This window comes from Podarcis muralis, chromosome 3 (genome assembly GCF_964188315.1).
Source record: "Podarcis muralis chromosome 3, rPodMur119.hap1.1, whole genome shotgun sequence".
In the NCBI taxonomy this organism is placed as follows: Eukaryota; Metazoa; Chordata; class Lepidosauria; order Squamata; family Lacertidae; genus Podarcis; species Podarcis muralis.
Genome location: NC_135657.1, coordinates 21135180 through 21158289, shown reverse-complemented (window position 1 = coordinate 21158289; position 23110 = coordinate 21135180). Strand labels below are relative to the sequence as shown.

General features: G+C 47.1%; 2 long non-coding RNA genes across 3 annotated transcripts in view; one reads left to right on the top strand and one right to left on the bottom strand.

Annotated features, from left to right (window-relative positions):
- Window positions 1-3349: 3349 nt before the first annotated feature.
- On the top strand, window positions 3350-8923 carry LOC144327214 (uncharacterized). 2 transcript variants are annotated; one of them, XR_013392132.1, is made up of 2 exons: window positions 3350-4093; window positions 6678-8923. It is a non-coding gene; the product is annotated as an uncharacterized LOC144327214 (long non-coding RNA). The 2 variants fall into 2 exon arrangements; XR_013392131.1 differs by having other exon boundaries at window positions 6111-8923.
- Window positions 8924-9578: 655 nt separating this feature from the next.
- LOC114594741 (uncharacterized) overlaps window positions 9579-23110 on the bottom strand; it is a 40899-nt gene continuing 27367 nt past the window's right edge. The window contains exons 2-3 of the long non-coding RNA XR_013392130.1: window positions 11138-15623; window positions 9579-10382 (exon numbers count right to left, since the gene is read on the bottom strand). This is a non-coding gene — a long non-coding RNA (uncharacterized LOC114594741). The remainder of the gene's footprint in view (window positions 10383-11137; window positions 15624-23110) is intronic.

The following is a 23110-nucleotide window of genomic DNA, read 5'->3' as shown; positions in this document are numbered from 1 at the left end:
TATAGGGATCGAACCTGCAACCTTGGTATTATCAGCACTCATGCTCTAACCAACTGAGCTTTCCAAGTACTTTGTTAACATTTATTTTTATGCTTGCTGGGTTGCTGTTTTTTTAATATGCATGACTCAGCCGAAGGTATGAGTATACATACCAAAGATATACAAATTATATAAATAAAACATTTGCTTTTTGTTATATTGTCTAGCAAGGGGAGCATCAATTTGCCACCTGTATGGGATCTGCCATGCGCAGAACATGTTTCCCTAGCTATACAGTCATACCTCATGTTACGTCCGCTTCATGTTACGTTCTTTCAGGTTATGTCCCGCGGCGACCCGGAAGTACCGGAAAGGGTTACTTCCGGGTTTCGATGCTCGCGCATGCGCAGTGGCGCAAAATGACATCATGTCCATGCGCAGAAGTGGTGGACCACAACCTGTGTGTGCGCAGACATGCCGCTGCAGGTTGCGCTCTTTTCATGTTGCGAACGTGCCTCCAAAATGGATCCCATTTGCAACCAGAGGTACCAATGTAAAGTCATTTGTTTCAATGGCAGGGTCCATACAGCCTTTGCATGAATGGCTCTCCCTTCACTGACATTAGCGAGGCACCTCCTCCTGTACATCAGAACTCTCTGTATGCAGATTGTGCCCAGATCCTTGGCTTAGTGGTAGCTGTGCTCTTTGTTGGATGGTGATTGTGTATGTTTCACTTTCCAAATAGAGGAATAAAGTGTCCTATGAACAGGGTGCAGAACAAAAACCATACTGTGTATTTTTAATTTAAATGGCCAAACACTGTAATGCTAGCTAACCAGCCATTCTTGTCTGTTAATAGCATCCATTGGTTTGTAATAATAATAATAATAATAAAAACGGGAATACTAATGACTAAGATTTTGTATGCATTGCCTTTTTGTGTTTTCATTTTTTAGGCCTCATTGGCATTCAGTATGGCACACTTCCTTTGAAACATATTTATAAAATAACTACGGTATAATTAAATCAACAAAGCCATCTTTAAAGACACTTAATAGCTCAGTTTTTCATTCCATAAATTTGTTTTATTTTTTAAAAAAGAAGGGAAGACAAGAGTTCTGCCTCAATTCAACTGTTCTGTTTCCTTGGGATTTTTTCCCCTCATACTCCTTTGCATCTTAAATCTGTGTATATCTAATTTTTTGACAACTATTGATTATTAATAAAGTGCTCATGAAAGATACGCTTCATAGCTGCTTCAACAGGAATAATGTTTTTGTTAATGGGGAATGTAACATATCTTGACAGATACAATATAGAAAATACACCTCTCCCCCTCTAACAGCCCACATAATCGCTAATGTTGTGGTTCTGAATACACAGGAAGTGGCTCAACAGATATGGCAGGTAATAATCAGAGTGGATGCTATTTTATAAAATGTAACTAAAAATATTTTAATGATATAAAAGCAATAGATAAATAAAAGCAATTACATTTAATTTGGCTTTCAGCTTGTGAGCAATTTTTTGTTAGCTTTAATAATGGAGAAAGCTCATGCAGAAGGGCTAATGGTAGATTTGGTGTTAGCACCATTCATCAGGGTTCCTAAGTAGTACTTAGCCTGGGATATTTCCCAAGTAAAGGTAAAATATTCTCTGGGAGGGAACCTGGGACAATAATGCATTTACCAGTATTTCCCCTAACATGCAACTTGATGGCATTCTTCTCGGGAGTTTGCAAATATTACCGTTGATTAAAATAATGCACAGGCTTTGTAAAGATAAACAAAGACTCCATTCACAGGAACAAGAGTAAGCAGCATTAGGTACTTCTGTGGGAGTTGTTCGGGAGTATGTGCCTGTTTTTGTACTGTTCCTGTGCCTTTTATGCTCAGGTGTAGATTCCCAAAGTTATCTCCACAAGCAGAGACATATTTTCATTGAAGCCGTGTGGAGGTATTACATATCTCTCTCTCCAGGGCTGGTCCATGTATGAGGTGGAGTAAAGCAGCCTGCCTCAGGCGGCAGAATACTGCGGGGCAAAGTCCCCACAGGTGCCCCACCCACACAACCGGGGTAGGGGGGGGTGTAGCTTCCAGCAATATCTCGCTGAACTCTCATGAAATCGCATGAGATAGCCATGCCAACCCCGTGTGTTGTACAATTTCCATATCTGCTATTGGGTCTTTGGAGCACAGATTCACACGAAGTGGCAACCAACCTTGCAGGATTTAACAGGATTTATTTGAAATGCATATGCAAAACAAAGGTACAGAGCAATGTGCTTAAAATCTTTAATAAATATCATATATATATATAAAACAAAGGTACAGAGCAATGAGTTTGCAATCTGCACACCCAGTCAGAGTGTGCCCCCCTTTTATACATTTCCAGAATACAATACCACCTGATTTCTTGTAAAACCACCTGATTTCTGGGAAATCGAAAGTTATAGCAACTTCCTATGCCCTTACATGGGCTTGCCCCACCTTCCTTCCTGCAATGGCCTCACCACACCTCGGCAATGTGCATTCCTGAGTCTGCTTATCTCTTTACAACCTTGAATAATAAACATTTGAGCCTGTTCCATCAATGCCAGCCTTGTTCTCCTGAGGATCTCTCCTCTCTAAGAAAGGGCTTTGGGGGGGTTTGCTATGGCCCTACACATGAACAAGGCTTTGAGGGAGCAAGGAGCAATGGGGACAGCAACACCCTGGTTTGCCTCAGGTGACGGAATGAGATGGGCTGCCCCTGTATGTAATCCCAGAAGTAGTAATTTCCTAGCAAAATATAATAATAATAAATTTTATTTATACTCCGCCCTCCCTGGCCAGGCTCAGGGCGGCTAACACCAGTAAAATTACAAAAAAATAATAATGCGGGGAAAACAATTTATAATACAGGTTAAAATGCAATTTAAAATGCAGTCTCATTTTAAAAGTAGCCCATGGATCAAAACCGTAAGGGGAGGGAAAACATAGGGTCAGACTGAGTCCAAACCAAAGGCCATGCGGAACAGCACTGTCTTGCAGGGCCCTAGTCTCTTGTGACAGAGCGTTCCACCAAGTCGGGGCGAGTACTGAAAAGGCCCTGGCCCTAGTTGAGACCAATCTAACCACCTTGCGACTTGGGACCTCCTAAGTGTTATCATTTGTGGTCCTTAAGGTCCTCTGTGGGGCATACCAGGAGAGGTGGTCCCGTAGGTACGTGGGTCCTGGGGCTTTAAAGGTCAAAACAAGCACCTTAAAGACTAGTCTGGGACAGGTTTTCCCATGGGATATTTCCTGGTAAAAATTATCAGTGCTATCAGCTTGAAGGAAGGGACGGTTTAGCTCTGTCGCAATATAGATTGCAATATAGATTACCTGAGCAGCTTTGGCTTTAGATTCCAATAAAGATTGCTTGAGCAGGTTTGGCTTGTGACACTGGTCAAGTAAAGAATAAGAGAAGCCACGTAGGCCCAAAAGACAGGGAAATGGGTGAGGAACGTGCTTAACGTGATTATCCTCCTAAGGTGTACCTATAGGTTGGCAATTGGTGATTGGTGGAAGGAAGGTGTACCTATAGGTTGGCAATTGGTGATTGGTGGAAGGAAGGTGTACCTATAGGTTGGCAATTGGTGATTGGTGGAAGGAAGGTGTACCTATAGGTTGGCAATTGGTGATTGGTGGAGAAATGTGTACCTACAGTATAAGAATGCCTGCCAAATGCCATGTATTTACAGCCAGTTTTCAGGAGCTATCCTGCTGGTTGTCTCTGTGTACAGATTATCTCTGTGCACAGATTTCAATAAACTCTTTTTCTCCAAAGAAGATTTTGCTTTCCTGGTACTTTTGTTCCCTCCAAGGTCCGGGGATGGCGAGGCTGATGGATCCCTAGGTAAATAAGGCTTCATTTCTTTGGGGGCTCGTCCGGGATAAGCCTCCCCCCCCCAATACGGACCGGAGGGCCAGGCTCAACCAAGGTGAACAGCTCAGCAGCGTTTTGCAGGCTCCCGTGCGCACCCCACCTGTTTCGTGGGGGGGAGCCAGCCACACTGTTCTGGAGTGGAGACATCTAGTTGAGGGAGAACAAGAGGATGGCGCCGAGGGGACAGGTCCGCAGCGGAAGCAAGGTAAGCCCAAGGGAAAGGGCGAGGCCTGATCAGCCTCACCTGGCCGTGGCAATAAAGGTGCCGCCAGGAAAAGGGAACTGGCCGTGGTAGAAGTGTGCCAGTAAGGTTAAATAAAAGGGAAACAGAGGAGAAATTATATTGCTATGATTTGTATGTTGCATGTCAGATACTCCGGTGATTGAATTGTCAAGTGTGGGCCGGGGTATTAGTGCCCCTTGGCTGGGCGATTGCAGGGTTGTGCATTAGAGTGCCACCAGCAAAAGTTTGGAACAGAAGAGGGAGGGATATATATGTATTGTGATTTTTGGTGTATTCTGTGTGGTGTGTGTACCGGATACTCCAGTGTTTGTCTTGATGTGTGAAGGTCGGGGCTTAGTGTTCCCCTTGGGCGATTGCAGGGTTGTGCATTTTCTGGCAGGTCTGTTGTGTGTGAAGTGTGAGAGAATTTTTACTGTGAATAGGAGCGGGGTATCTGGAAGAAATGGGTTCTGGCCAAAGTAAAAGCACCCCTTTGGAAGGCTTTTGGGGATTCAAGCTGATGAGGGGAGGATGAGGACATTGTGTGAATTAGATTGGCCCACCCAAAAGAATAAATTGGCCGTCCACCAGGACCCTTGATTTGCAACTCATTAATCTATTAGATCAGAACATTTTGAATGTCCATTCTGATCAAATCCCCTACATTTCCACATGGAAGACCAATGTGGAACAGAACCCCCCCCCCCCTGGCTGAAGTCATGCTGCCAAAAAGTCTCAGGCAGCCGTATCTGCTCAGTCAGGAAGACAGGAGGACAACCCCCCAGTCCTCCAGGATTTAGAGAGGGAAGAAGATAAAGTTTTAATGCCCCCACTGCCTTATGCCCCGGCAACAGCCCTGGCACCACCCCCGCCACAGGGAGCAGATGGCCCAGCCCCAATCCTGTGGACAATGCATTGTTAAACCTGGGCGAAGATGGAGAAAGGGAGGAAAGAGAAGAGGATGATGAGGATGAGGCATTTGTAGGAAGATTGATTAAGTTGACAAGTGATGGAAAGATATGAGCAGAGGAACAGGCAGAACGTTTGAGAAAGTATGTGGAACCTTATGCAGAAGAAGTGGATGTCAGTCCCCATTTGTTAAAAGCAGCAGGATGCATAGGGGAACAGAGAAGAATGTGGCAGAAAGAGTGGGGAGAGCAGCGAAAAGAGTGACCCTCCATAGGGCACATGAAGCACAAGAAAAGGGCGCGGCCAAAGTGATGCCTCTCCATAGAGTATATGACCCTCCGGCCCCCGCGGGACCTGATGGGGTGGTGCCCAATAGAACTTATACAGTTCAACATGTCCCCTTCTCTAGTGCAGATGTTTGTAATTGGAAGAACCAAAACCCTTCATTTGAAGAAAACCCTGCCAAAATCATTAAGCTGTTTGAGGGAATTTTTTAAACATACAACCCCACTTTTTATGATGTGCAATATTTGATGGATGCCCTGCTAGCTACAGAGGAGGATAGGCGAATTCATGCTGAAGCCCGAGCACACATGAGAGTGCAAGGGACAGAGGAGGCCCCTGGAGCCTACTTAAAGAGGCTGAAGGAAGCCTACCGCCAGTATACCCCTGTGGACCCAGATGAGGCTGCCAACGCCCCAATTCTCAAAGTGGCCTTTGTAGCCCAGGCAGCGCCCGATAAAATTTAAAAAAAAAATTGAAGGTTTTTATGGGCCACACCCTTGAATGGATGCTGGAACTAGCCCAGACCACTTATAATCAGAGGGAGGAAGAGGCCCAGAGAAAAAAAAAAAAGGAGAAGTACCAGGCAGAGAAGTTGATGGCCCTGAAGACGGGAGGTCCACCGTTGGGAGAAACCGCCCGGGGAGGAGGGCGAGGCCGCTTAGGAAAGAGTCAGCGTGCCATCTGCCGAACGGCACGTATTTCCTCTCCTAGGCTAAAATGAGGAAATGTCAGATGCTACTACTACATCCGCGTTAGAAATTCCAAGTCACCACAGCCCTCAACCCAGCTGCCCTATTACCGGTAGGAGAAGGTGAGGAGCCCACGCATGACTGCATTGAAGTAATGGATGAGGTGTACTCTAGCAGACCTGACCTTAAAGATGAAGCAGACCCCCAGTGGCCGTCACGGTTTGTGGATGGAAGCAGCTTTGTTGAGGCTGGACACCGGAAGGCAGGTTACGCAGTGGTAGCCCTGGAAGACCAGGTGATCGAGGCAAAGCCACTCCCACCTGGAACATCAGCACAATTGGCAGAAATAACAGCGCTCACCAGAGCCCTAAACCTGGCAAAGGGGCAGAAGCTGACAATGGACCAGCCTTTGTTCACTCAGTGTTGCAGGAGTTGGCTAAGGCACTATAACTGAAAGTTGCATACAGCATACAGACCCTAGAATCAGCCATCCAAGCTGACACAGGAAACTGGGTCTAATTGGGTGACAATGTTACCCCTGGCATTACTCAGGGTCCATAGTCTCCCATTAAGGTGTTTGGGAGACCAGTCCCATATGTTAGAATGTTAACTCCATATGCTAGCCAAGATATGCAATTGAATAATTAAGTCCAGATATTCTTCCGAGTTTTCTGTCTCAACAGGTGGACCCAGGCTCGCAACCCCTGTGTGTTGGCTGCATCAGTTCGAGCCAGGTGATGAAGTGTGGGTAAAAGATTGGGCACGGACGCCGCTACAACCGTGCTGGAAGGGACCTTATACCGTCCTGCTCTCCACACCCACGGCCGTGAAAGTTGCCGGCATTACCCCTTGGGTCCACCATACTCAGTGAAGAAAGCCATTTCAGACTGGACAGTTACACCAGATCCAGAGAACTCCCTTCGGCTGACTATCTCCAGATGCCTGGCAGACGACCGCTCTGCTGATATCACACCGGAAGCTGATATCTCAACGCACAGCTGAAGAATTGGATGTGAGGGGCGCCCGCGGGCAGCGTCCCCTACGTGAAAACCCGTGCCGGGACTAATCCAGGAAGTCCACCAGGTTCTACTTTCATAAGGACTTTCTCTTTTCTTTTTTTTTCTGTTATATTCTGTATTGATTTGCTCTATGTCCCACAGCCCTGACCCCACCGAGCCATACCGCCCTTACTGGCCTGCTGACCTCTGCTATGACTGGTTCGTCTTGCCGGTGGTAAGAGATGGCGTGCTCATTGGCTATTGGAAACAGGGGTTTGATGAGGTTACCATATTGAAACATCCCGCTTCCCCGTTGTGGCTCCTCTTCCACACCACTATCCAGCACGCGTGGCTAGTGCTCCTACGGGAAGTTGCAGAGACGGTCGAATTCTATCAAGTTCTGGACTGCTCTTGCTGTTGGGGGGAAGTAACCAACTGTCATTCGGGGGGTAGAGCACTGTACCAACCTCATTTGATAGACCAGGTCCTACTCTTAATCCAGGCAATAGATGGGACAGAACCTATCTTAATGCAAGTATTACAGGAGTGGGAGCCTTAACCAGGTGTGCATTGAAATTGCTGAACAAATGCCAGTAAAATCTGCAGCACCACCTCTGACAATCGTGGTGGCTCGAGCCTCCCAAAATAAGAATTGCCACCCCAGGATTTCAGCCTCCATATGCCCTGGTCAGTAGGGAGGCAGCACGAGAGTTCAATCCACCCAACAGGGTTAGTAGAAAAGTTGACCCACATAGTGGGAGCATCAGCTCACCGGTGGGCTCTCATCCTTGAGGCTCAACAGGTAATCGGGCACAAATATCAGTGGGCTCTTCAACAATGAGCACACCCCCTGAATATTGCTGGGAGGAACCATGGAGTGATTGGGGTTGGTGGATGGGAGTTATTTCAACTGCCCTTGCCACATGGATGTGTCTCTTTTTCTGCTGGCATGAGCGTCATAGGCTCTGCGGGAGACGACGGCCTGATCCTTCTATCCCCTTGATGATCCTCCTAGTGTTCCTCGTTCTCCTAGTTGCAGGAGACAAGGAAGGTGCTGCACCTGGTGAACATGGTCAGATGGAGACTAGGTTATTGAGTAAAATATCAGCATTTCGGCCACAATTGACCACATGGAAACAATGATAGCTGAAAACCCGCTAAAAATTACAGAAGGTGATCCATGATCCATGGAATTGGTTATATTATTGGCTCCCCGATGGTGGTTGAATCAGGCATATTATGGTATTGACAGTACACTTATAATCCTTTTGCTTTTCTGCTTCTGTATTCCCTGCTTGGTGCAATGCTTGCAAAATATGGTGCACAAAACAATGTCGCGCATGATGGGTCCCCGAGTGATAGCTTTGAGGCGTGAATACCAGCCTATTGCCTTGGACGAGCCAGAAGGCTGTCCAAAAGAAGAGGAGGGAATGAAGGAAGGGACGGTTTAGCTCTGTCGCAATATAGATTGCAATATAGATTACCTGAGCAGCTTTGGCTTTAGATTCCAATAAAGATTGCTTGAGCAGGTTTGGCTTGTGACACTGGTCAAGTAAAGAATAAGAGAAGCCACGTAGGCCCAAAAGACAGGGAAATGGGTGAGGAACGTGCTTAACGTGATTATCCTCCTAAGGTGTACCTATAGGTTGGCAATTGGTGATTGGTGGAAGGAAGGTGTACCTATAGGTTGGCAATTGGTGATTGGTGGAAGGAAGGTGTACCTATAGGTTGGCAATTGGTGATTGGTGGAAGGAAGGTGTACCTATAGGTTGGCAATTGGTGATTGGTGGAGAAATGTGTACCTACAGTATAAGAATGCCTGCCAAATGCCATGTATTTACAGCCAGTTTTCAGGAGCTATCCTGCTGGTTGTCTCTGTGTACAGATTATCTCTGTGCACAGATTTCAATAAACTCTTTTTCTCCAAAGAAGATTTTGCTTTCCTGGTACTTTTGTTCCCTCCAAGGTCCGGGGATGGCGAGGCTGATGGATCCCTAGGTAAATAAGGCTTCAAGCTCTGGGTCCCACCCACTGGGAAGTCATCCTGAACAAGACACACTGAAATGCGGTAGAACTGGAAAAGGACACATGGATGGACATCTCATGGGGTTCAGTGGTGACTGTCCTGACTGACTTCCTATTAGCTTGTGGCCTTCCATGGTGAGCCAGGCTTCAAAAGTGGGGTGAAGCTGGTCTTGTGGCAACAGTTGACTTGAACGAGAGGGGGGCTGGCACAGGCAGGGAAGGTAAGCGAACTAGGCTTGTGGCGACAGGGCAGGTTGAGCGAGAGGGCGACACAGCGGTATGGGCAAGCTGCAGAACTGTGGTGAGGAGGAAGCGGAGGAGGGCTTGGGCAAGGAGTAAAGGGAAGGGCCTTCAGCTCAAAGTAAAGGGAGGAGGCTTTGGGAAGGAGTTGGATTGAGAGGTGGGGGTAGAGGGGTTATTGAGTGAAGTCAGCAGGGGCATCAGCCACTTGCATACCTACCCAGCCTACCCAGATGTTCAGAATAATAATAATAATAATAACAATTATTATTATTATTATTATTATTATTATTATTATTATTATTATTATTTATACCCCGCCCATCTGGCTGGGCTTCCAACAGAATATTAAAATAAAGTAGTCTATTAAACATTAAAAGCTTCCCTAAACAGGGCTGCCTTCAGATATTTTTCTAAAAGTCTGGTAGTTATTGTTCTCTTTGACATCTGGTGGGAGGGCGTTCCACAGGGTGCCACTACCGAGAAGGCCCTCTGCCTGGTTCCCTGTAACTTGGCTTCTCGCAGTGAGGGAACCACCAGAAGGCCTTCGGCACTGGACCTCAGTGTCCGGGTAGAATGATGGGGGTGGAGACGCTCCTTCAGGTATACTGGTTTTAACTTGTTTTAGTCTATTGTGGTTTTCTCTTCCTGTATGTTTCAAATTATAGCTGTAATTTTTTAGCCGTGAATTTATTGTTTTATCGTTTTTTCAAAACTGCTTCAAAGTTTTTTCTGCAATCAAGTGGTATATAGATTTTATGAAATAGATAAATAGTAAATGTTTGGATAGATAGATAACACACACTTATAGAGAGAAAGATAGTAGAAAGATAGTAGTTCACTAACTTTTATAGATATACAGTAATACTTTTGTAACATATTAAATTTTTAATTTATAGATATATGTGTATATATATAGTTGGTTATATATATATATTCTTGGATATATTAATCTACTCAAAGGAAGCCAGCCAATCACCTAAACACACATTAATCCAATGTCAATCCTGGGGGAAAAACCAATAAAAATGATGAAATTCTAGCTACTCAGAATGTCGAATCCGCCTTTGATGTTTTCTTTAAATTCATTCTCTCACAGAAGCAATAATTCTTAGGCTCCTCCTACTGTAGAAATACGGTAGACATCATTGTTAGATTCATTATTTAAATTGTTACCAAGGTTACAAATTACCATCACTGTGAGCAACAGGTCCCTCTGAAGCAGTATCATTACAGATTAACTGTAATGTGTGGGATTATAATAAAAGGCATAAGGGATTAGGTGCAAAGGGAGGGAAATGTTAATAATAACTCAGATACAACCAGTACATATTGTGCAGGCATTGGCTAAAGGCACATTTCTAGGGCTCATGGTGTGTGTGTGTGTGTGTGTGTGTGTGTGTGTGTGTGTGTGTAGCTTGGGCATTTCCAAAGGACTGTCTTGTAACATGTAAAACTGTTGAAAACTTCAAGATCTAAAGCAAGGCTGGCCTTAATGGAGGTTGTTAACGTGTTTTCCTCAGGTGATGTGTGCTATTTGGGAGTTATCTGGCTGACAGGAAAATATGTTCCAACAATGTGGGAAGAAAATAGAAATTAAGATGCGGCTGCAATCAGATAATGTGCAATGATAAGGGAGGTTTGTGGCGGGTGGCCAAGGCATTTTGCCACCTGAGGCAAAGGACAAGATGGCTCCTCCTCTCCAAATTCCATGCACAGAAGGTGGCTGACTTGGCAGTTGGTAATGAGGTAGCGTTGGTGGTGGCTGGGGCCTGTTGGGACTGGTGGGGTGGAAAGCAGGGAGACCATGCCTGGCCATGTCTTCCCCCCTACCTGAGGCCAGCAGACAAGTTTAGCGGGTACATAGGCAGTTGTCTTACTCTGTCAAATAGTAGGGCCATCAAGTCGTTCCTTTGTACCGCTCCGCTTCCTGCAGTGTGTGGAGCCACATGACATCTGGAGCAAGAAGGAGGGGAAAGTGCCATATAGACTCCTGTTTTGCTGTGGCAGGAGTTTTTCCCAGCCGAAAACCTGTATAAAATTGCGTAAGGTAAGTTGGGAAAACCCTAAGGGATAAACTAAGTTAACAAGCTGCCTGGGATCAGGGTATACTAATCTTCTTTAATCCAAGTACTTTTGCTTAATTGGGCTGTGGATAATGCATGTATTTGTACCTCTCCAAAAAGGCAATGTGGGATATCAGCAGCACTACCTCCTCTGAAAACTATTGCACTTGCTGTTTATCTGGCACATCAAGGTATTCGAGGTATTGCATGTATCTCAGACGTTAGAATCCTCCTTGTAATTAGAGGGCAAAATCCTCATTCCCTTATTGCAGTTGGTTGGGTAGGATGATGATGAAGTTCCACTGTGTTCAATGGGGCTTAAAGGTAAAGGTAAAGGGACCCCTGAACATTAGGTCCAGTCGTGACCGACTCTGGGGTTGCGGCGCTCATCTCACTTTATTGGCCAAGGAGCCGGCGTACAGCTTCCAGGTCATGTGGCCAGCATGACTAAGCCGCTTCTGGCGAACCAGAGCAGCACGGGGAAACGCCGTTTACCTTCCCACCAGAGTGGTACCTATTTATCTACTTGTACTTTTGACGTGCTTTCGAACTGCTAGGTTGGCAGGAGCTGGGACAGAGCAACAGCAGCTCACTCCGTCGCGGGGATTCGAACCACCGACCATCTGATCAGCAATCCTAGGCTCTGTGGTTTAACCCACAGTGCCACCCGCGTCCCTGTTTAATGGGGCTTACCCCCAGATAAATGCACAAAGGGTTTCAAACCCAAGTTTTCTGATTCGCAGCTCACACTGGGTTGTATCCAATGTTAGTGTTGCTCATAATGGACCCATTGGAATCAGTGGACACGATGAACTTAGGCCCATTAATTCCAATGGGTCTACTCTGTGCAGGACTTGGTGGTGGTGTTTGGAGTTAACTTGGAAGCTTAATGGAACAGAGAATCTGTGCTGGAGGAGCACACTTTATCCTTCAGATAATCACACTGAGACTCGGAGTGTAGTAAAAATAAGAGAGCTAAGTTTATTAAAGGAAATACATACTTGATAGGAAAGTTCCTGAGGTGGAGATACAAAGAGCCATACTTGCACTTTGTCAGAAGCACGAGATAACCCAAAAAGATGTCTCCTCTTCCAAGATGAGGATGAAGAAGCAGGAAGTAGGAAATGAGGTCAGCAACCTTAGAGTATCATTCTAACACATCAGCACAAAAATGACAGTCTAGGAAGGTTGAAGGTCTAGATACCCTTCCCATTTGTAGTGTAAGCTGAGTTGACTCCCAAGACTTAGTAGGATACAACAGAATATATCAGTGCTTGCAGATCCAGCGTGGCCTACAGGGACATCTCCATCCACTTGTTACAGCAGCGTCTGATACTAAGGACATGCCCTGTGTGGTATAATGACTAGTGTTGGATCTGGACTGGAAATCTGGGCTTCAAGGGCCCACCAATTATGAAGCTGATTAGATAACTTTACCTGACCCAGCCTGGCTATGCAGAGAGCAAAAGATGGTGAAGTGCCTGAAAACCGAGTCCTCTGAATAAAGGTTGAATCAGCTGGAAATGCTTAACCTGGGGAAGAGACAACTCAGAGGTGACATGACCGTCATCTTCAAATGTTTGAAATGCTGCCTCATAGATGATAGTGCATATTTGTTCTCTGTTGCTCTCGAGGTTAGGACACCAAACCAATGGGTTCAAATGACAAGGAAAAGGGTTTTAGCCTAAGCAATAGGGAGAAATTCCTGACATTGTGAGCTGTTCAATGGTGGAACAGACCTATCCAGATACCATAGCACTAGATATTCTGCGTCAACAAGAGATTGGATTAGGTTACCTTTGAGGCTGGTTCATTTCTTTAGGTTGTGTGTGTTTTTCCATGTCCAAATATGGACACTTCTCTGCTGGCAGTAATTAGATTTGGGGGAGGAATCTGAACTCCTGGAAACTACTCTATGCCGTTGTTGTTGTTGTTGTTGTTGTTGTTGTTGTTGTTGTTGTTGTTGTTGTTGTTGTTATCATTATTGAAAGATAAAAAGTACATCATTACAAGTGTACAGAGTAAGATATTTTTGTTATTCTTATTGCTATCAGCAGCAGCATTTTGCATGACTCACAAAAGTGACCCCAAATCACTTACAACACAGTATAAACACAAAACCAATTAAAACAAACAGACAAACCCCTTTAAAATCACATCTATACATATAAAAAGCAGTTTCTACAGAACCTGATCTACTGAAAAAGGCCACAAGGACTTGAAACTCTTCAGATTAAGGGCCAAAAGCCTGAGGGAGGTGAGTTTTTGCCTAGTACCTAAAAATGAATAAAGATGTTACCCTGCAAGCTGGATCAGGCCAAAGGCCCATCTAGTTCAGCTTCCTGTTCTCAACATAGTAAATCAGACATTTTGGGGAAGCTTGCAAGGACGACCTGAGAGCAACAACACCAGCAGTGGCAATCTGAAGCTTCCATGGAGGAAAGGCAAGTGGTCCTATCTGCCTCTAAACGTGCAGACAGGAGAGGTTCAGTTGCTTCCCAGCCCTCAAACTTGATGAAACTTGAATCATTTAGAAATGATTATCTCCATGGATTAAGGGCAGGGACATACCAGAAGCACATGGAATGAAGCTTGACCATCACCAAACCCCAAAGAGGTATAAGTAAAGTGGGGCTAAAGGCTGGGGAGACAGATCTCAGTTCCTACAGTCAATAAAGAGGAAGGGATTTTGAATGGAGAAAATGAAATAGCATTATCTTTCCCTGCCCCCAAAGAGGCATCCTATTAATATGCTGCTTATTTAAAGAAAGCCTAAATAATATTTATTATTTCGCACTTATGACATAAAGGTAAAGGTAAAGGGACCCCTGACCATTAGGTTCAGTTGTGGCCGACTCTGGGGTTGTGGTGCTCATCTCACTTTATTGGCCGAGGGAGCCGGCGTACAGCTTCCGGGTCATGTGGCCAGCATGACTAAGCCGCTTCTGGCGAAACAGAGCAGTGCACGGAAACACTGTTTACCTTCCCGCCGGAGCGCTACCTATTTATCTACTTGCACTTTGACGTGCTTTCGAACTGCTAGGTTGGCAGGAGCAGGGACCGAGCAATGGGAGCTCACCCCGTCATGGGGATTCGAACCGCTGACCTTCTGATCAGCAAGTCCTAGGCTCTATGGCAGTGTTTCCCAACCGGTGTTCCGCAGCACACTAGTGTGCCGCGAGACGTTGCCTGGTGTGCCGCGGGAAAAATTTAAAAATTCGAAAGATATCCGGAGAGGCGGCCTTCAGGCGAGTTTTAATTTTAATTTTCCTTCTCCCACTTAATGCCCCACGCTCGCCCGAGCAGCTTGCAGTCCTCGGTAACCACGGCGACCCGAGGGAGGGGAGGGAACAGGGAAGTCGATGGCGGCGGCGAGCCGCGATGACCTCAGTGGGCCGCGCCGCCTCGCCCTGGCACGGTGTGAGAGCCCCGGCTAGTGGCGCGAGCTTCGGAATAAGTGGGATCCGCGTGTGCGAGACCGAGATTGCGGGTAAGGAGCTCAGCCCTGGGCAGGAGGAAGCGGGGCCGCGCGTGCGGGCCACATCCCCACAGAGAGCGAGCCTCCCCCGGCCCACCACTCCGGGCAGGTCCACTCGCATGAGGGGGCGGCGATGGCGACGGCCGGCAGCTTGCCTGCAATGCCATCCCTCGAGCAGGCGAGGAGCCCGGAGGCTACCAGATGCGAGTCCTCTTTCCCACCCTGCTCGGGAGTCCAGAGCACTTGGTCGCATTCAGGATCTAGAGTGGGGAAGCGGGGCTTGTGTCTGGGCTGGACACATTGGGCTGCCTGTGCCGCTCAACCTGCGGGGAGAAATCAGGGTGGGAGTCACGACCGTGAGGCAGGGCTGCCAAGTGTGGCAGAAGAGGACACGGCCATCGCACCTGTCCTTAGGTAGGAGCTTCTTCCGTGTCGACCTGCTGCCCTAAAGTCTTGGCTTTTTTCTTGGCTTTTTGGCGGTTGGCACAGAAGGAAGGCAAGGGGGAGGGGGAAAAATTGAAACTTACACTTTCGTGCGTCCCTCCCGGTGTGACGCTGCGTGCTGATGTCACGGGGCTGTAATGGTGGTGTGCCTCAAGATTTTTTTCATGAAACAAGTGTGCCTTTGCCCAAAAAAGGTTGGGAAACACTGCTCTATGGTTTAACCCACAGCGCCACCCGCGTCTCTCACTTATGGCATAAAATGCCTCCAATCAGCTTACAATGCAAAATTCAAAATACATCAAAAAGATACTTCAAGGTTGTTGACGAAAAGTGTTCGCCATGCTACAATGTTAAAACGACAACTCCAGTTCCACCTTCCTGAAAGATGAAGAAATAAAATAATATAATATAGCCTTGTGCACGACAATCTTAAACACCTTTATTCAGAAGTCACATTGTCTTCAACAAGGCTTTGCTTCTGCGGGAGTTTGTATAGGCTTCCACATTTACAAGGGAGTCCCCTTGAACTCAGTGGGATTTATTCCTGGGTAAACATCCTTTGGGTGTGGAGAGGAGCTGCTATAAAGAGAGAAGATGAACATGGTAGCAGCCCTGGAACTGGCAGGACTATCTGTTTGTTGTTTCTGGGAATATATCCCCCCCCCCCTTTCAAAAAAAGAAGAAACGAAATAAAAACTGTTCATATTTTTGTAACTGGCAAATCTATTTCAGGCCTGGACTGCCTCCTAGATGATGGTAGGACTGTGTCTGAATGGGGTGGAGATAATTATTATTTTTCTTGTGTCAGGAAAGAAGGAAGGAAGAACAAAGGAACGAAATGGTCCTGCTGGATCAGTCCAATGGCACCTCTTGTCCAGAATCCTGTCCTTACATTGGCCAACCAGACCAGATGCCCCAAAGCAGGACCTGAGCACAACAGTGCTGTCCCCACTTGTGATTCAGGGACCCACTGAAAGCCAGTGTCTTGTGATGGTTAGAGTGTTGGCCCAAGATGTGGGAGGTGGGCTGGAGGGGGGGCAGTTTCTAGTCCCCCACTCAGCCATGAATCTACTGGGTGACTTTGAGCCAATCACAGTCTATCAGCCTAACCTACTTCACAGGGTTGTTGATAGCATAAAGTGGGGAGAGTCAGATAAGCACCTTGAGCTCCTGACGGAATTCTAGAAACTTAAGAGCTGGACTAAATGACTCTGCAATGCAGGCATCTCAGCTAGAGATCATATATGACAGATAGCCATTCGACCTCTGCTTAAAAACAAAGGAGAGTGGGGATAGAAATGAAATGAAATGAAATGAAATGAAATAATGAATGAATGAATGAATGAGTAAATGATGCCATGGACAGCAGAGGTAGAGAACAGTCACCCTGGTTGGCAGCCCTAGGAGCCAACTCCTAGGGGGCTTAGATTTCCCCCAAATAAAATATTTGAAGGGGCCACCCCCCAAAAAAAAGTTGATGGGCATTGCCATTCAAATGGTGTGTGTGCACTGCATCATGTGATCAATTGTGCAGGGCAGGGCTTACCAGCCCACCCCCCACCCCACTATTTTATTCAAGTTGGCACCCCTGCTGGTGTGGGTGGGTGAGGGAGAGGGAAAGGGAAAGGGGGAGGGAGGGAGATTTGCTAGCGAGTCTTGCCTCTGGCGTTTGATCTCCTGAAGATTGACGTACTGAACTCTTGAGCTGTCCTTTCCCGCTGCCGGCGTCCCTTTCCGTCGGGGATGGTGGTGGTGGGGGCATCTAAGAACAGGAGGGGGGTGAGTTGGAGGTTGAGCCAAACAATTCATCTTAGCGCCGCCGATCTAAAGAAAGCCAGAGAAGGACCCAAGACCCGGGAGGAGACGTGAGAGATGACCGCCTGGCTTGGTCATGAACTCTGCTTGTTATTTTGCCCCCTCTTCAAAGGTCGAGCCCGTCTACTTTTAGATGAACTTGGGCGGGCAGCGTGGCCTCCATCCTCCCCAAACAATCCCTGGACGGCGCTCTCTCTCTCTCGCTGCCCTTGCAGAGCGGGCCGAGGGCAGCAGGAGGAGGTGGCCGGCCGGTGACGCCACCACCGCGCTTGTTTTCTCCTTTTGGGCCGTCGGGGGGGAAACTGGAAAAACAAACAAGGCCGCGCTGGCGTGAGAAGGGCGGGGAGCGCAAGGGAGGGGAAGAGAGCCGGGCACGTCCTCCGGGAGGAAGGAAGCAGGGTCCCCAAAGGGAGCACACAAAGGAGGTCGAGGAGGAAGGAGGAGGCGCCTAACCCCCTGGTGAACCGACGGCCTCCCCGTGGACCTGGGAGGGCTTCCCACTGCCTCCGTCGGGCGTAGGGCTCTCTGCTTGGACGCCAGCCAAGACTGGGCTCCTCCTGTTCTTAGATCCTGTTCTTAGATGCCCCGATGGGGTTACGCACGTCCTCGCCACTCCCCGATCATCTGGACTGAAAAGCGCAATTGGGCGGGCGATGGGGGAGGGGGAAGGGTTAATTTCTAAAGCTGGGGGCTCGGGATTCATGCCATCGGCCCCTTTTGACCCAGAGGTCCATCTTTTTCATTCCTCCATCTTCTGCTGAGCTGCAGGGAAGGAGCAGGTGGAAGCCGTTTGAGGTCTTAGATGCGCTGTATAGACCGTACCTTTAAAGCACACACTCATCCTGTAGTTCACTCCTCACAAGCTAAGATTCCCAGCGCGAACTACAGTTCCCAGGATTCTTTGGGGAGCAGGGATGCACGCTGAATGCGTTTTAAAGCCAGGATTATCACAAAAAACCGTTTAGTGAAACCCTTTGCAACTTGGGTTGATTGCCCAGCAAAATTTTAAAAGCAGGTGTTATATATATTCAACTGTTCAACCTATCCAGCTATCGTTTTATTTTGCGTTCCGTACAATTATAGATATGGACGCGGGTGGCGCTGTGGGTTAAACCACAGAGCCTAGGACTTGCCGATCAGAAGGTCGGCAGTTCGAATCCCCTTGAGGGGGTGAGCTCCCGTTGCTCGGTCCCTGCTCCTGCCAACCTAGCAGTTCGAAAGCACGTCAAAGTTCAAGTAGATAAATAGGTACCATTCCAGTGGGAAAGTAAACAGCGTTTCTGTGCACTGCTCTGGTTCGCCGGCTCCCTCGGCCAATAAAGCGAGATGAGCACCGCAACCCCAGAGTCGGCCACTACTGGACCTAATGGTCAGGGGTCCCTTTACCTTTACACGTATAGATGGCCTACAGTCTCCCTTATCTCCTATGCTTTCGAAAGCTGACAACAGGCAGATGTTCAACAAACAAAGCCTTTCCCAGCTCAGATGTGCAGAAACGCAATCGTCTGTGGGATTTCTGCTTACCATAGAACTGTTCACAGAAACAAGAGTAGCCATTCTCATCTCAGTCCCAGGTCACCTTTTCAGTGAATCTGGTGTAATTTGCGTCTTGGACCCTCTCCAGATCCCTATGGGAAAGGAGGGCTAGTACACTGCAAGGTGGTTGTGATTGTGATCTACCTCTGTAACCTTCACCTATGAAGTATCCTGTCAGCCCTCTGACAGGTCATTCGCCTAGTAAGGGGTTATCCATAGAACCATAGAGTTGAAAGGGGACCCCAAGGGTCATCTAGACCAACCCCCTGCAATACTCTCACCACTAGGAAGCGATGCGATCTGCCTTTCTCAATGGGTGGGAGCGGAGAATATCCGCTCCCATGGAAGAACAACTGCCTAACCCAGAGGCTCCATGTCTCCTAATTCCAGCTTCTGAACAAAGGTGTTATGGAGGAAGGTCATTGGGGGAGAAGTCCAGAGCCCCCACTCCCCGCCCCCCGCAGGGATGGCTTGTCACATTTTGAAGCAAGTGGAATGGGTGTTGATGCCCATTGATGCCAGAACGAACATCCTGAGAGTCCCATGGACTGCAAGAAGATCAAACCTATCCCTTCTTAAGGAAATCAGCCTTGAGTGCTCACTGGAAGTACAGATCGTGAAGCTGAGGCTCCAATACTTTGGCCACCTCATGAGAAGAGAAGACTCCCTGGAAAAGACCATGATGTTGGGAGAGATTGAGGGCACAAGGAGAAGGGGACGACAGAGGACGAGATGGTTGGACAGTGTTCTCGAAGCTACCAGCACGAGTCTGACCAAACTGCGGGAGGCAGTGGAAGACAGGAGTGCCTGGCGTGCTCTGGTCCATGGGGTCACGAAGAGTCGGACACAACTAAACAACAACAAACAAACAAACAAACAAACAACTTAGGGCAGATCCACACCACATCTTTAAACAACATCCAATGTGCATTTAAAGCCCACATTTAAATCCTGGGAACTGCAGTTTCCCCCATTACAGAGCTACAATTCCCAGCATCCTTAACAAACCACGGCTCCAAGGATTCTTTGGGGGAAATGCATGTGCTTTAAATGAGGCTTGGAGTGCCCAGAATTCTTTTTTGGGGGCGATGGAGAATGTGCTTTGAATGGGCTTTAACCTACACCAGCGGAAATGCATTGTTCATCTCAAAGAATTCTGGGCACTGCGGTTTACTCCTTACAGAGTTGCAAAGTACTGCAAGAATAAATGCGATATGGGTCTCTAAAGAATTAGAAATAAGAATTTTAAAAATCACTGATTTTTCCAAGAACATTATCTGATCATAATTCATTAACTTTAGAAATGCAAAAAGAAAAAAAAACTCCAGTTTCAGATGGAGGTTAAATGAAGATCTATTAGATCAAAACATATTACAAAAAGTAGAGAAAATATTGAAAGATTATTTTGAATTAAATGTAAATCAAGGAACAGAGCTCCAGACAGTATGGGACGCCAGTAAGGCGGTGACGAGGGGCTTTTTTATATAACAAAATGCATATTAAAAAAAAAATGAGGGAGGAGGAAAAAAGAGAGATTCTGGAAACTCTGTTTAAAAAAGAAAAAGAATTTATAGATAAACCAAATAGGGAAAAACCAAAGCAGCCAATTAAAATGTTACAAACACACAATGTTTTTGCAGGCCTGTTTGAAGCACATTCTTCCCCTCAAAGAATTCTGGGCGCTGTAGTTTACTCCTTACAGAGTTGTAATTCCCAGCAGCCCTTAGCAAACTACAATACCCAGGATTCTCTGAGGGAAAAACTAAGACTCCACTGTGCTTTAAAGGCGTCATGTGTAGACACTTGTCGTCTGCTCCTGCTGAGAGTTTGAGGGTCCTGCTCCTGCCTCTCTCCACCAGGCCTAGGGCAGGGCTTGATAGACTACAAAAGGATTGCTGTAGCGTTCTTTTATTTGTTTTTTTAAAAAAATATTTTCAGATTTTATAATCACAATAATTCATAAAGTAACTGCTTTTTAATTGTGTTTTTTAATTTTTAAAATTGTTTTTATGCATTGGGGGGATTATTCAGCTGTTTCTGTTTATATTTTGATTATGCGTTTTGTGTTTTTATATTTTAATTTTATCTTGTGAACCGCTGGGTATATATAGGGTGGTATATAAATTTAATAAATAATAATAACAATACTCCAGCATCATCAGGGTTCAGCCAGGCAGGGCGAGGTTTCTGTTGCAGTCGCACCGAAGGTCGGCCGCAGTTCTTCCCAACCCTTTCTAACAGACGTTGACCTAGCAATCAGGCCCTCTGATTCCATCCTATATGCCATGGATGTTGTTGGGTTCTGGTTCCCATCAGCCTCAGCAAGGATGGTCAATTGGTCAGCGATCATGGGAGCTGCAGTCTCACAACACCTCAAACTTGGGTCCCCAGCTGTTGTTGGACTACAACTCCCATCATCCCTAGCGAGCAGGACCAGTGGTCAGGCTGATGGGAGTTGTAGTCCAACATCTGGGGACCCAAGCTGGAGAAACACTTGGACGTTAAGTCCCCTTCAACGAAGTTGGGCTTAATTCCGAAATGACTGTGGATAGGATCCGGCTGCAGACCGAGTGGAAGGAATCGCGCCAGGGTCAGTGGACGGGAACCTAGCTGCCCAAGTCTTGCCCAGCGCGCATCCCCACCTGAGGTCGCTAGCGCGACGACGGGGGCCCCGCTGGTTTTCCCTGGAGGGTCTACGCCCTCCTTGTCTTCCCGGGTTCTTTGCTCCAGACGTGCACGTGGGAAGCCGTGCCTTAACCCGCTGACCCCCAGTTGGCAAGGAGGGAATCGCTTCTGCTCGGCTAGCCCTGCTGGAGGCAAGCGGTGTCTGTCTCCAGTCCGACGGCGAGGTCCCCAAAGTGGTGAGAGAGCGCCTGGCTTGCCTTTCCTCCAGGAAGGCCTGTTTAAGCGAGGGAGGCTCCAAACTTAATGCAGCCACGGGAGGTGCCTCTTTCAAACAGCTGTTCCTCATACATATTCCATTACACCATCAGATAATGCGTCCCACCACCTTCTCAATTATTCCCAGATAAACATTTTCGAGACGTTTTGACATCTGTCTTAGTGCCTGCTATTAATTTAGTAATCACGGGAGTTGGGAAAATAAATGGAAAACGTGTATGTGTGTGTGCGCGCGCGCCTGTGTGTGTGTGTGTGTGTGTGTGTGTGTGTGAGAGAGAGAGAGAGAGAGAGAGAGAGAGAGAGAGAGAGAGGAGAGACTTCAACCACACGTTGGTCTGCAATCCTATGCGCCCTTCTCGGATGGTTCACTCCGTTTAACGCAGATGGACTCGGGGGTCTTAAACTGTAGAAGTTGAACCCCGAATAAACAGGGAATGGATCCGGGAGGAAGCCTGCACGTCCACGCCCAGTTTGCGTGGGGCTAAGCGCGCCGTGGGAGTAACGCAGCGCGATCCTAAACCATGTCCGCACAGAAGCAAAAGCCTCTTGAATTCAGCGGGGCGTACAATCAGGTTAAATTCATTTCTGACCAAAACGGAGACCGTTTGTGGTGCAGTGGTCAGAGAGCTGGGCTAGGATTTGGGTTCAAATCCCCACCGGTCTATTTCTCTGCGTTAACAACACCCCAGGGTTGTTGTGAAGATGCAATTGGGGGGGGGGGGAGAGAACCATGCACTCCGACATTTGGTCCTCGGCGGAGAGGAGACCTCTAAATGTAATCAGTAATTAATAGCTATAATAAATAAAGCAAAACGCGTTCTTCAGCGTGACAGCGAAGACACAGAAAACATAAAATCGCATTTCGAAGTACGCGAAATACGCACATTGCCACCTAAAAAGCGTGAGCTCTCATCCATAGCTGTCAACTTTTCCCTTTTCTTGCGAGGAATCCTATTCGGAATAAGAGAATTTCCCTTTAAAAAAGAGAAACGTTGACAGCTATGCTCTCATCAAAAGAGAGGGCTTTTCTTTTTTTAACGCAAAGAGTGCCTTTTCTGTTTATAGGCTGGTTGTTTTATAGCACCGATGATTGTATTTTTATTTTATTGATTTTAAATTGCCAAGCGACCAGGAGACCCAGCGGATCGGGTGGCGTAGAAATGCTGAAATAATTTTAAAAAATAAAAGGAGGCCCATTAAGTCCGGAGTCTGAAATCCTCTAACTGCACCGCTCTCTCCACTTTTTCTAAAGGGCAGCTGGACGCAGCCCGGCGCTTCCGAGAAAGCTGAAGAAAGAGGAAAACCACAAAGAGGGAGACCTAGAGACCTCTTCCCTCCCCCAAGCTGACCTCTGCAGGACTAACACCTCATCCAAAACACATTACGTCGGAGGATACCCCATTCATCCATTTCAATGGATATGTTTCGGATCCGGGTGACCCGCTGCGCCTCGTAACACTCGGGAAGCCCGTTTCGCTGGGAGTCAATGGAGCTTAGAGCCAAGTCAACGCTTCGGGGACTAGAACTTAAAACCAGTTTCACCATCTACCCGGCATGTCGGCTCTCGCGGTTTCAGTCAATCCGAATCCCAGCTACGTTTACTCGGGAGCAGA